We start from the raw sequence: 13,236 nt of genomic DNA, 5'->3' as shown, positions 1-13,236 counted from the left end.
ATTCTATTTTCTTTACATCGTTCATTTGAGCTTTCTGCAGGAACTCGGGATCTATAAAGGCAACAGTTAGAAAATTTGGTATGCTTGATAACTACAATCAATGTTACAATTGTAACCACATCAAACAAGATTTGAGCAACTGTTTAAGCTTATCTTCATGTTCTGTACCCTACCGAGCACATTTGAGGAGGATTTCTAATCTAGCTCTTGTGTGATTTGTGTAAACATTTTACAGGATATCTTACAGTCGCAAGCTTTGTATTTTGTACTTAAATTTCCTGGCCTTCAGTAGAGGCTGTTGTATGTTGTTGCTTTGCCGTGGGCGTGTCCAGTGTTGGGTGGAAAATTATATGGCACTTTAATTTGCGTGCGGCCCGCTTTGTGCCAGGGCGAACTTAATGATGCGTATACGCAACGTTGACCCAGGCGACAGCAGGACGAATGCGCTGCATATCAAATTAATGGAGCTTAAGGAAGCGTGAAAATAAAAATCAAGAAACAAGTAGGCGACGCCAGTTGTTGCTGACTTTGGCACAATAATTAAAACCGATGCGGCCCCAAAAAGTATGCAACGTCAGCGTGTAAGAAGACCGCGCAGCAAAGGACCTTGTGCTGAAGGGGCAGATAAAAAAGGAAGAAAGGCAAATAAATGGCATTAAGCGCTTAACGTTGTCTTCAGAAATGTCTTTGCCACACTTTGCACAACTCGGCTGCAACTTTATGCAATTATGTTAATAACAATGAGAAGAGGCAGTCCCCAGCCCCAGCTTCAGCTGCAGCCCTTAGTTAGGGCTAGGCGGCAGCTAGCTAAAAGAATGTTGCGCAAACTTTTTAGGCGTCTTTATGGCAGACGCCGTTTGCAAGTGGGGTGGCAACATAAAAGTCCGCGCCGTGAGCAGCAATTGCAGCCAAAGGGGGGCTTCCAGTTTGAGTTTGGGGTAGTTTGTTTTAGGTCGCTTACACTTAATGAAATAATTGCCAGACAGAAAGGCATTTGCGCTGCAAAAACTTTGAGCACATAATTTAATAAGTAAACGTTACAGCAAACGTTTGTGCAACATACATTCCACATTGCAATGTGGCATGCGGCACAATGAATATGTGTGCATATATAACATAAATATATATTCAATTTTTGCAGCATTTTCTCGCGTACAAATTTTGCACATTTTCTTTGGGCATTTCTTGGCCGGGCTCAGTCTTAATTGCCGCATAAACTTGGCCTTATTGGCGCAAGTCCGATAAGACTTGAGCTTGTAATAGAGCAGATAGCTAAAGGGTTCCAGATGCCTAATAAATTCCAGAAATTCTGCTGGACAAAGAAGGGCAGAGTGTGGGGGAGAGGCGGACGGGCGTCTCAAGTGGGTTTGGTTTACATATGCATTACATGTGTAATTTGTGCTGAGTATGTAACGAAATTAGAACTTTTGCTGCAGCTCAGACTTGGCAAAAACTTGTGAAAATCTCAAGGAAATGAACTGCCAGAAATAGTGTGGGTCGAGGGCGTGGGTGGTGTGGATGGGCTTTGCTTCTCGTTGCAGACTGTTAGCAAGTTGAGTCTATGGCGCAGATTAACTTGTAGCAGCGGCAAGAACAAACATGCCATGCACTGCGAGCATGCCAGAGTGGAAAAGTGTGGGAGAGGGAGGAAGGACGTGTGCGGGGGTTGGCCCAAAAATGCAGTTGAAGAAATTGAAAAAGTTTCCTTTTCTTTTTTAGCTGTCTTTTCTATCTTTCCTTTTTTGAATGCAAAGTTCATGCGAGTTGTCGGTCTGTCCGACTGTCTGTCTGACAGACTATGGCCCTTGCAAGCTCCGGCAGTGTGTGAGTGTTTGAGTGTGTGCTGTGTGTATGTGTTTACTCTGTGTGTGTGGGTGCAGTGAAGCATGCGCTAGCGCAGCTGCAAAAGAGATGTCTAAAAAAGCGCTAAAGTGCAAACACAACACACACACCGTGCACACACCTCACACACACACACAGTAGCTGGCGTTACATATGTACTTTGCTACAATGCACAAGTGCCACGCCCACTGGCAAACATGTGTTGCTCAACGCCTCGTCCTGTAGCTGGCTCTTAAATTACACAAACTTGACTGCTATAAAATTCAAATTAACTCCTCGCTGACGCTGTGTGTGTGCGGGTGTGTGTTTGACTCTGTATGTGTGTGTCTTACGCTCTTATATGAAAAATGAAAACAAATCTTAATTAAAAATTATTGTTGACATTTCTTGCGCTTCTCTGCACTTTTTTACCCTTTTCATTTTGGTTTTTCCTATTTTCTTTCTTCTGGCTGGGGCCACACGGCGTATGCGAAATTCACATGAGCGCGCAGCCAGACAATTAAAATTGTTGGCACTTTCAACAAGTGTCTGAAATTTGTTTTTTTTTTATGTCCACGAAAAGGATTATTTGAGTAAATTAAGAAGTTTGATTAACACGTTTCACGGGCTGCCTTTTTAAATTTTAACTTTTGGAAGATTAAGAATCGAAGAAAATTTAAAGAAATAATTTGCTGACCTAAAAGGCAAGCTGAGTTGTCAGTGAAACTTTTAAGAATGTTGGGACTGGCATAAAGAAAGGACAGAAAGAGAGAGAGAGAGAGGGAGATATAAAGGTTAACGAAAGAAACAGAGTTGGATCTAACAGGCGAATTTACTTTAATAATCAGTTAAGCTTCCAGGAACTTTAGCAAAAATGTGAAAGTGAAAGAGACAGCTGTATAAATTCGTTATCAATAGGTATTTTTGGAGAATTTTGGTATGTTAAGACTTACAAATAGTATTGAATAGTATTATGTTAGTGTTGAACTTTTAAATGCCAATAATGTTTAACATATTCACAATCAGGAATCATTCTAATATAAGGAAACAATCGTTTGCTTTCATAGTTCACTTAAATATTTGATCAAAACTTGAGTTTCCTTTTAATGACAAAAACTTAATTAATAATTTCCTGCGCCAGCCACAACTAACCTCAAGCTGCGCGCAAATTAGTTTAATCTTTTACGTTATATATCGCTAAGCAGCACATTAACAACAGACTTGATGAGGCGCACGAATTTATCGACTTCATTTTGGGCCCATAACTTGCACACGCAAGCGGCAAAAAGAGTGGCCCGCAGATTTAGAAGGCAGACCCCGATCCCCACCCTGCCAGCTATAGCAAACACGTGCCGCATTAAGAGGCAAGTTATCGATTTGCTTGAATTGCGACGCTGCGCGCATTGCTCTGCTTAAGCCACGCTTTAATAAAGACACACCGCCCCCACCGCCCACTGACTCGCGCCTTTCTCCCCAGGCGGGCAGCCATTTTGTAAACCTAGAGCTTTAAGCCGTAAGCAGCGAGCAGTGTTGGAAAGTTTTCTGAAAGTTTCATTTTAACTTTGTTACGCAGTTTTTGTTTCGTTTTTTTTTTTTTTGCTGCTGTTGCTGTTCACTTTTTATGCGATATTAAGAACGCTGTTAACCCCTTGTTGCCGGAATGACTACAACGACCTATTTTAAACTCTGTCTCAAGTTTGGCCAAGCACACACGCGCACACACACACCCGCACACACGCACACTTGCGGGCTCATTGCATGCAAATAAACATTCAATATACAATGGCGTAAGGACACTGCAACATGTCGCAGGATAAAGTTTTTTTCTTGTGTTCTTTTTGGTGCTGTTGCTGCTTTTGTCTCTATGTTGTGGGGCAAGAGCCCAGTCAACCCACTTTCAATTGGTTTCTATCAGTGCATTTTGATTTTGTTCTTGAACGAGTTGCTCAATTGTTTGGCCATGTTGCAAGTAGTTGCGACTAGTTTACTTTTATTGCATTGTCGTGCGGTTGCAAGTCGCCAAAAAGTATGCTTTTAATTTGCCAAGTTGCATGTGCGGCAGCAGTTGCCAAAAACTTCCAAGTGCCACACAGAGCAGAGAGAGAGAGAGAGAGAGAGAGAGGGAGCGAGAGAAAGGGAGCGAAAACGAGAACTTGCAGCTGATTAGAGCTTCTGGAAGTATGCCACTTGCCACACCTGCCGCGTGTCTAATGCGAATTTTGTGTGTGTGCCACAATTTACAGTTAACAGCTACTGCGGCCAATTAAAACATGGCTAAAAAGCGCTTATCTGGCCAATTAGTGGCAAATCATGCCACAGCTTAGAGCTACCCTCACTCCCCTCTCTAGCCCACGCTATAAACTGCTAGTTGAATGTGCTCGCTCGCCTTTTTTTTTGTCTTAACTAAAGTTTCGCACGTTGCGCACACATAAAAATTCTGTGCAAACAACAACAATGCGACACTTGTCATAAAAAGCAAATTATATGGAAAATTTTTAAGACGCGCACGCATCGGGCAATTAGTTTCGGTAATTTGAAGTAAAACTAATTAAATTTAATTGCGACCACTTCGCCAAAGGCATTTAACTAAAGAAACTTTTCAACAAAAATAATAAATAAAAAATTTAATACTGTTATAAAAATGCTAGTAACCGGGCATCTGTCAAGGCTAATATACCCGGACACGATTAACAAGTTTTCAATATGGAATTACATTTATGTTATTTTGTTATAATAATTTTAATATTAATATTAAATTGATACATTATGTACTAGTCCGACTTTGATAAAAGTACTAACTAACTAACAACCATGTTGTATAGCTCGTGATTATAGTTAAGAAATATACAACTTTATTTTTGTAATTAATTTACAATCTATCTGAAAAGATCGAAGCCAACTGAGCAATTGGACTCTATAGATCTTGCCTGATCAGAATATATACGTTTCTTAATGTCTTCTATAATCCTAAGATCAAGTTCTAGGCTTTAAACGAAATGTGAGAAACTGAGAAACTGGACTCCATAGATCTTGCCTGATCAGAATATACACGTTTCTTAATGTCTTCTACAATCCTAAGATCAAGTTCTAGGCTTTAAACGAAATATTTATGTCTACAGTGTAGTTAATCAATTTTAAAAATAATTACAAGCTTCAAACTTACCTGAATTGTTAACAGTGCTCTCTACTGCATGCCTGTAAAAGTCAGAAATTAGATTAATTTAGATAGCTTAAAGAGTCGCATTATTAAATGTTATTATGGGCCCTATCATTTGCATAATATACGTGCATATTTATAAATCCAAAATGCTGATGGCTTTTCGTAGCTGCCACAAAACAAGTTGCAAAATGTGAAAAATGTACAATTTCTGTTGCTGCTGCTGTTTTCCACCTTATTGGCTTTCGAGTGGGCTTAGTTGGAAAAGTTATTCTTTTTATTTTCTGCTGCTACTGCTTCGTCTTGCTATTCAGGAGTCTAACTGTAGCCAAAGCTCGTATAATGCCATGTCATGCCACGCCATAGGCGTTGCGCTGCGACCTTCGCCGAGCCGCTGTCTCTTTCTGTGTGTGTGTGTGTGAGAAACTGTGCACCTTGCAACAGCAAATAGAAAGAGACAGAGCTAGCAAGAGCTAGCAAAAGCTAACTAGAGGAGGGCCACATCAAAAGCCCTGAAACCATTCAACGCTCCAACCCGTCGGCTTCCTTCCTGCATAGAAATTGAGCACAAGACAGCGAGGCGAAATTTTTATGCAATTTTGCCACGGCAAATGCCAAGGAAAATTGCGGCGACAGCGGCTTAAAATTTAAATCGCTCCACAAATCGAAATTGAAAAACTGTCCGACTAGTAACTCGGCCCACTTCCTCACGCTGCGAACGGCCTATCCAATCAATACGTAGCAATTTGCATAATGAAATCTACAATATATTAAAATACTTACTTGCCATATTGCAAAATGGTAAAAATTCGCTAGATTTATCAAATTTGCATGGCGATATTTGTGGCTTGATATGGACTTTTTGGAATTTTAGCAAGTATTAAGCTTTTGAGATATTTTCTTTAAATCTGCTAATAGGAAAACTATTCCCTTAAGGAGTTACATTCTGGACAGAATCTCTAAAATTAATATTTATTTGTCGCTACGCTTGCCTGATCAGAATAAATTTGATAAAGTTGATCAATCTATATGTCAAAATAGATTTACAATACTTTGTATATTTCAATATAAATTTCAAACTTTTTTAACAAAACTAAAAGTTAGCTGATATTTGGATGGATCAGGACCAAAATGTAAGTTGGAATATTTTGTAGATTTTTTAAAATGTATTTTGAAATGGCATGGATTCAGATATAGCATAGAGCTTTATGATATTTAAATTGAAATGCCTTTCCTTTTCGAAATGGTTTTCAAGGACTTAGCATGAATATAATCAAATTTGCTTGCAACACGCTGCGTTCCATGATGCCACCCGCACCTCTTCTCAATTGCAATTGCAGCTGCACAATTTTTTTCTCATTCTTTTTTTTTTGTCATTTTGGGACTGTAACCAAATTGATGGCAGCTTCTGCGGGCCGTGTCAATTTGAGCGCATTTTGTTGCTTGATTTGCGCGCGTGGCTCGAATTTTGCATAACAATTGCAAAAGGGCGAAAATGCGGGGCCGCCCTCTCTGACAGCATTTGGGGGCACAATTGATTTAAATGTTTGCGCACATGTTTTCAGACAGCAGCGTGCCACAGAAAAAAAAAATTGATGGAGAAATAAAAATGGCGCCTCAGCGAGAAAACCCCAAAAGCGCGAGCTGTGCACAGAAATTGCAACAAACGAAAAGAATTCATGTAATAATATGCAAAGCGGGCAGCAAGGCATCGGTGGAGCAGGCGGAGGGTTGGTGTTGGGGTTGGCAGGCGACAAGCTGCAGAGGCATCGATGTGTATGCGACTGAAAGAGGCGATTGGGTGGGGGCGTGGCTGCTTGCAATTGTCGCAGCATGTCGCGCTGCGCTGGGCGGGCGTCAACAACATTTTTCCAACTCAATTACCAGGCAGCTGCGACGTGTGCAACGTGTGCAACATAAAAAGCAAATCTCAAGCGGCAAAGCGGCAACAGAAGCTGCTGCAAATAAACTCAAATATTGACAGGCGCATTAGAGAGCGAGAGGCTGCTGCGCAAGTGTTGTAGTTTTGGCTACTTTAAGCGGCAGCTAAGGAATTTAAGGCGCGCAACTCAAGCTGTGGCTGCAGGCAATGTGGCACGTGCAATGTGGCAGCTGCTGCAGCTATTTATATTTGCCTGCCACAAACAGACAGACGGCACGACAGGCAGCACCTACACACGCACACACAAACACACTTGCACACAACAACAGCTCACACTAATAAATAAACACAGCAACTGTCAGTCAGCAGCCGAAGAGATGAGGCAGCATTTTTTCAGGGATCCGCCTGCAACTGCAAAGTTCTGTCAGTGGCTAATCACTCATATAAATAAACCCTAGCTGAGACTGCTGCCAGGTGTTTGTATGTGTGTGCGTGTGTCTGAGTGTGTGCATTTTTGCAGGTGACTGCCAACAATGCGGCGCTCATTTGTTGTTGGTTTCTGCTGCTGCTGCATGTTTGGCATATGTAAATTATGCCAGTGCCAAGTCAGCCACTTAACTTACAACCAGCCCCCTCTGGCACATGCATTCACCTACCCCTGCGTTCCCTTTATGCCCTGTGTCAGTCATTCAACCAGCTTGAAAATTTGCCGCTCACCCATCAACGTCAGCGCGCAGGCAACTTGCACTGTCTGCAGCTCTTGCTGAATGCAAAAGTCAACTTTTTGGCTCCAAACTGTCTCTAGCTCGTACAGTCTCTCTCTGCCTCTCTCTCTCTCTCTCTCTCTCTACCTGTCTCTCTCTCTCTCTCTTATATACTATCATACAATCGTTATCTCTTTCTCGTTTTTTTGGGCATTGAGTGTTTGCACTTTATATACCCTGTTCACATTAAGTGCTTTAAAAGGGCTTTATATATTTAAACAAATTTCAGCTTTATACATCAGAGGATCTTTAAGAGAAGGAATTGTCATATTTTGTCTATGGATTCTTTATTTATCTGTTAGGATCTTCAAAAGCTTAAGTACGCAAATTCGGCATGCAATTACATTTATTAATTGCTTATTAATTTGGCAAACTAATTATAACTTTAATTTGCCGTGTGGAGTTTTGATCAACATAAATTTTAGTATCTAGAAAAGTTAGCTACTGAAAATATTGATATGTATTTTTAAAGTTTTCATTTTTAAACTATTCTTTGATTCGGAATGGGATGCATATAAAAGACATATATTTAAGAAACTATTGAATATGATAGACATTTAAGTAACTTTATTAAAATGTAACCCTTTTTATATGTATATCAAGAATCTTTCGAAACGCGTAAAACAAAAAGAAAAGCTAACGCAACAGAAATGTAGACTATTTTACATGGTATCTCATAGTCTTTCAGCCCAACTGCGTGCCTGTATTTGCTGTCGTTGTTGTTGTTGTTTGTTGCTGTTGCTGCACTCGAGTGAGCAAATACTTTATTAAAACTCTGTTTGGGCGCCGCCAAGCAAAATGTAAATCATTCATGTGCCACAGCAGCAACAACAGCAGCAACGGTAGCAGCGGCAGATGTGTGTGGGCGGTGTGCCGAGGTGGGGGCGTGGCTAATGAGCAGCTCTTGTGCACTTGTTTTAATTTCGGTTTATGGCTCAAGTGTTTGGCTTGAGCAGTAAGCCAAATATATGCCAACTGAAGCAAACAAACAGGCAAGCAAAACAAAACGCAGAGACAACGTGGCGTATGCGCAATATTTGCCAAAGTCAAGCAGCGTAAGATGAGAAATGGGATATAGTTGGCTGAAGACTGGTAATTGATATGAGGACTAATAGTATTACGAGCATGTATAGTCGGTTGTTTGTCAAGACAGAGCAGCGCCCGAGGCGGCTACTTGAGTGGCTTTGGCTGGCAAATTGCTTGCATCAGCTGTAAAATTCTCAGCGCAAAGGACATTGGAGAGGACATTCGCAACGGGACAGGGGTTGCTATGGCTGCTCAGCCGAGTGCCGACTCGAGTGTTACCTCTTTTTGGCCTTTGTTCTACCGACACCTTGACAAAAACAAACCAAAAGAGTTTGGCTGTCAAAAGCAGCTGCTGGCCCCCCTTTTATTGACATCTATAAAATTTGATACTCGCGCCTGTGAATGTGTTATACAAAGCTTTGAATCACGTCATTCGAATGTCAATATTTTTTTTCGTTTGGAATCATTCACTTGCTTTCAGCGTCAGTCAATTTGTAGCTTAAAACTTCTTAATGCTTAGATAGAGAGTGCTGGACTAGCAGTTACCCCGTACTAAGTTGTCAACGCAAAAATCAAATGTGATAAATATGATCATAAAATTGTGCTGTGACAAAACTAATCCTATCCTTTAAACATTTATGATCTGTCTAATATAGATGTGCAGCCAAATTTGCTTAGCCTAGCGTGAATACATCCTGAGTTCATTGGGTTCATGCAGTTGGGATTGGCTGGGATGCAGGCCTAACTCATACTTTTCACTTTTTGACTAACTTTTGATTGAAAGCATATTAAAATAGTAAATAAATCTCTTTAAAAAATTCCAGCAGATGACTTACACCCATATCTAAAATGCTTTCAAGGCAAATAAATATCCTAAAGTCTTGTTAGGTTGAATATTTTATAGGCAAAAAACTTGTGCTAATTATAATCTACCTTATTAATATATCAAGCTACCGAATTGCCCAACTCTAGCTGTTGAATATCCTGGGATACCTCTTTCTTTTCGTCACAAAAGCTCAAGCACCCACAGCACTCCTCTGTTGGCCATTTTATCATTAACAGGGCATTTAAATATAGACAAAAGACTTCTTATCTATTCATGTTGCCTGACTTGTCCGGTCTGTCTGCCCGTCTGATTGCTCCGTCTAATTTCTGAGTGCCTGTATCTCTGCTATTGAGCTCTATTCCTCTATCGGCTTGTCTATCTGGCTCTCCTGTCTGTCGCGGCACGCCTCCATGCCGCCCGTCGCCCACGCTCAACTTTTATTTTATGCCTTGCAGTCATGTGTCAAACTCTTGATGTCAACTTCTGACATAATATTGACAGCTAAACAAATCCAATTATGCCCAACTCCTGCAGCGAGGCAACACGAACCGAGTACCGAGTCGTCGGCCGAGAGAGAAGGCTGGAGATTGAGAGGGTGAGAGAGGGAGAGCTTTTCAGCTTCTAACTTTCGGAATATGCTAAATGTTGACCATATTTGCTTTATGCATACACATGTGTGTGTGCGTGTGTGAGTGTGTGTGTTTGAGTGTGCGTTGAAGCGCTTTAAACGTTTTCCCACTGCTGACCAGACCAGAAGAGCAACTGCTACGATATTTCAATATTCCGATAGGCTGCCTGCTGATTGTTGTTGTTCTCGTTGTTGTTGCTGCTGCTGTTGTGGCGCCAGTAAATTGCGTAGGTGTGCAATTGAATTATTGCAGTCAATGCACACATTCACACTGCCCCAAACAAACAAACCCCCCAACAACCCCTGCTGCCGCCTCGGACCGACCACTGCCGCCTGCTATCATAAATATGAAATTTTGAGCCTACGTAGTAATGCAGGCGCACAGGCTGCATATTATCCACAGCTTCGCCAGCGTTCGCCATGCCCCTCCAGTTACCACCCTTCAGCCAGCTTACAGGGCAGCCTTGGCCATGCCCACACGCCCATGTTGCCTGCTGTGTTGGCTCAACTCTCAGGGCTGCGGCAACAACCATTTTACGGTTTATTTTTGGGGCATTGAATGCAAATATTGGCATAAATTTTGGCTGTTGCGGTTGGCAGCAAGTCTCTGTGTGTGTGTGTGTGTGTGTGTGTGTGTGTGTGTGTGTGTGTGTTGCACAGCTTCTGCTTCAGCTTGACTGTGGCCAAATTTCATTTGGCTTTTGCAACACACACACTCACACACACTAACACAATCTCGCATACACACTCTCGCCTGGCTGCATTGTTTGCCATCTGTCAGAATGTACTTGGATTTTCGCTTTTGGATTTTGAATTTGGGAATTTGAAATTTCAACCTCGTTGTCGGCCAGCAAATTGTTGGCACAAGTGCGTTTTGTGTTAACCAATTTGATCAAAAACAACAACAACATAAACTTTGACACAAGTTGAGGTCAAAGGGGAGGCTAAACTGGTTCAATTCAGGAAGTCTTAAACGAAGCGAGAGTTTGGAATTATGGAGGGCTATCCGCCAGGTTGGAAGTTAAGAAAGCAGCTTTATTAATAAGAAAAGTTGATTCAACTTTTTTTTCAGAGTTTTAAAGTTGATGAGAACTTAAAAATAATTGTGCATAAAAGAGTTTAAATAGGAAAAAAGTTAAAGTATAGGACTAGAGATTCCGTAAAACTTCTCCAAGGTGAAAAACTAGTAAAAAAAAAATTGCTCTCAGGTTTTCGCACTCTAAAAACAGCTAGAAAAGTTGATTTACTTAGAGATTACAAAACTGTAAACGAAAGGCAGTGCCCTTTAAACTGATATCTTTGACGATGTGGTGGGGCTTAAAAGAAGGTCATCAGTAAGCAGTAATAAATATATATTCCAAGTCCATATACTCTGTTTCAGTTTGCGAATAAAGTAACTGGTTATGTCTATGCCAAACATCATCTTAGAGACTGCAGGTTTTGGAAAATATGAATGTATTCATCAAGAACATATCCCTTTGAATTCATGTCGAATTGTCGCAGATATAAAGATTGTTAAATTTTAGAATGTCTTCTTATACCTAAAGATTCAACCAAAAATACATATCTCAATGCTAAAGCTGACAATAATTAAAATAATGTTGAACTTTAAGTGGCTGTCTCTCTACAGGCCAAGCCCTATTGCCACCTCAGCTGAAGGCCTAGCACGTGCTGGTGATTTATGTGTTTGTTTTTGGTTTCGGCTGCCAAGCGGCACATTTATCAGTCCCAACCAAATGCGAAACAACAAAACGCACAACAAAGAAAGTGACAACAACACCAACAATAAATGACAGATCAGCTTTTGAACTCGCACCCAGTCTAAAGCAGCCAGGCCCTAAGTTGCCGTCGAGTTTATTTAGGCAGCCGCAACTATTTGAATTTCACTCAGAAAGCACTCAAGAGTTCGCTGCCAATTGGAATTCAATACGTTGGTATTTCGAAACGTTTCGGTTCAAAGTTCAATTAAGTGAACATTTGTGCGGATGGAGAGAGAGAGTGAGAGGGGGGGGCAGTCATTGTTAAGCCTTTGATTGCTATTTAGGGCAAACATATAAATTTGCACAGGCCGGGCAACGCCCAAAAGGTTGACCCTTACCCTTTGGTTGCTGCGCCTGCTGCTGACCCAAATCAATAAATTAAACGCGCTTTTAAAGTTCTTGCCGCCAGTTTTTCTCTCCGCCCGCCATCTCCCAGTGCTCTTCAAATTTTGGCCGAGCCGTAAATCGTTTGCACGGGAAATTGGCAAAAACATCAAAAAACTTTTGTTGGCCCGCTAACTATGCTACGGCAAATGTTGGCCAGTGCCTAAAACTATGCTAATTTCCGACTTTTTTTGTTGGTTTGCTTTTGTTTCAATGTTGTCCTTGCTCGTACACATGTCCTTGCTGTCTACAGTCCTAAGCAAACCAATTTGTTGTTTGCCTTTGTGTGTGCGTGCGTCTCGAAAATTCTATTAAAATGGCATAAATTACAAACCTGATTTACAGCTGAGTGGGTGAGGGTCTGAGGGGGCGCGACTGTCTATGGAAGGGGGGAGCCTGGGGTAGGTGACAACGCATTTAAATACATTTTAATTAGCTGCCAAGGCAATTGGCAGCCTCCCCCAGCCAAGTACTGGCTTGTCGGCTCAATGGTGCTTTTGATTTTCGCCTCAAAGTGTGCTAAAGTTTTTTTTTTCTCTTTCGTTTCCGTTTTCCGTTCATTTTCCGCTTTTCATTTGCACAAAAGCTACTTAGACACGATTTTCTGTGGCCCAACAACAATGCTCATTGAGCAGGCACTGGGCATTGGGCTTTTGGGCCTTGCTAAAATAATGAAAAGCATTCGGCTGTGATGTTTAGTTGCAAAACAATTAAGCTGAAAGCAAAGCTGTGTAGTGAAGTGTGTGGTGGTGAGTGTGTTGTGTGTGTGTGTGTGTGTGTGTCTGGAGGGTGGTTCGTGAGAAATGAGATGAAATGAAATCACATTGAAGAAGATCAGGCCAAAGTCATGCAGCTGAAAATAAACGACTGCAAAATGCTCTGCGGCATTAAGCAAGCGCTAAAACATTTCAATCATACATCAATATGTATTTAAATAATCAACGCAGATTTGTGGGCATCAATTCATATTCATAATGATGTTTTTTTA

At 41.2% G+C, this 13,236-nt stretch overlaps 1 long non-coding RNA gene across 6 annotated transcripts in view; it reads right to left on the bottom strand.

Annotated features, from left to right (window-relative positions):
• LOC115758101 overlaps positions 1-13,236 on the bottom strand; it is a 74,448-nt gene that overhangs the window by 15,838 nt on the left and 45,374 nt on the right. For 4 of the 6 annotated variants that reach the window (XR_004017393.1, XR_004017395.1, XR_004017397.1 and 1 more), the window contains exons 1-2: positions 5,762-5,956; positions 4,985-5,016 (exon numbers count right to left, since the gene is read on the bottom strand). This is a non-coding gene — a long non-coding RNA (uncharacterized LOC115758101). Of the gene's footprint in view, positions 1-4,984; positions 5,017-5,761; positions 5,957-13,236 lie in introns of those variants that run through there. The other 2 variants (XR_004017396.1, XR_004017394.1) reach the window with 1 other exon arrangement.

The sequence above is a fragment of the Drosophila novamexicana genome, unplaced genomic scaffold (genome assembly GCF_003285875.2).
Source record: "Drosophila novamexicana strain 15010-1031.04,08,12 unplaced genomic scaffold, DnovRS2.1 tig00000121-arrow-pilon, whole genome shotgun sequence".
In the NCBI taxonomy this organism is placed as follows: domain Eukaryota; kingdom Metazoa; phylum Arthropoda; class Insecta; order Diptera; family Drosophilidae; genus Drosophila; species Drosophila novamexicana.
Note: the sequence above shows the minus strand (reverse complement) of the source record. Positions and strands in the feature narration are given on the sequence as shown.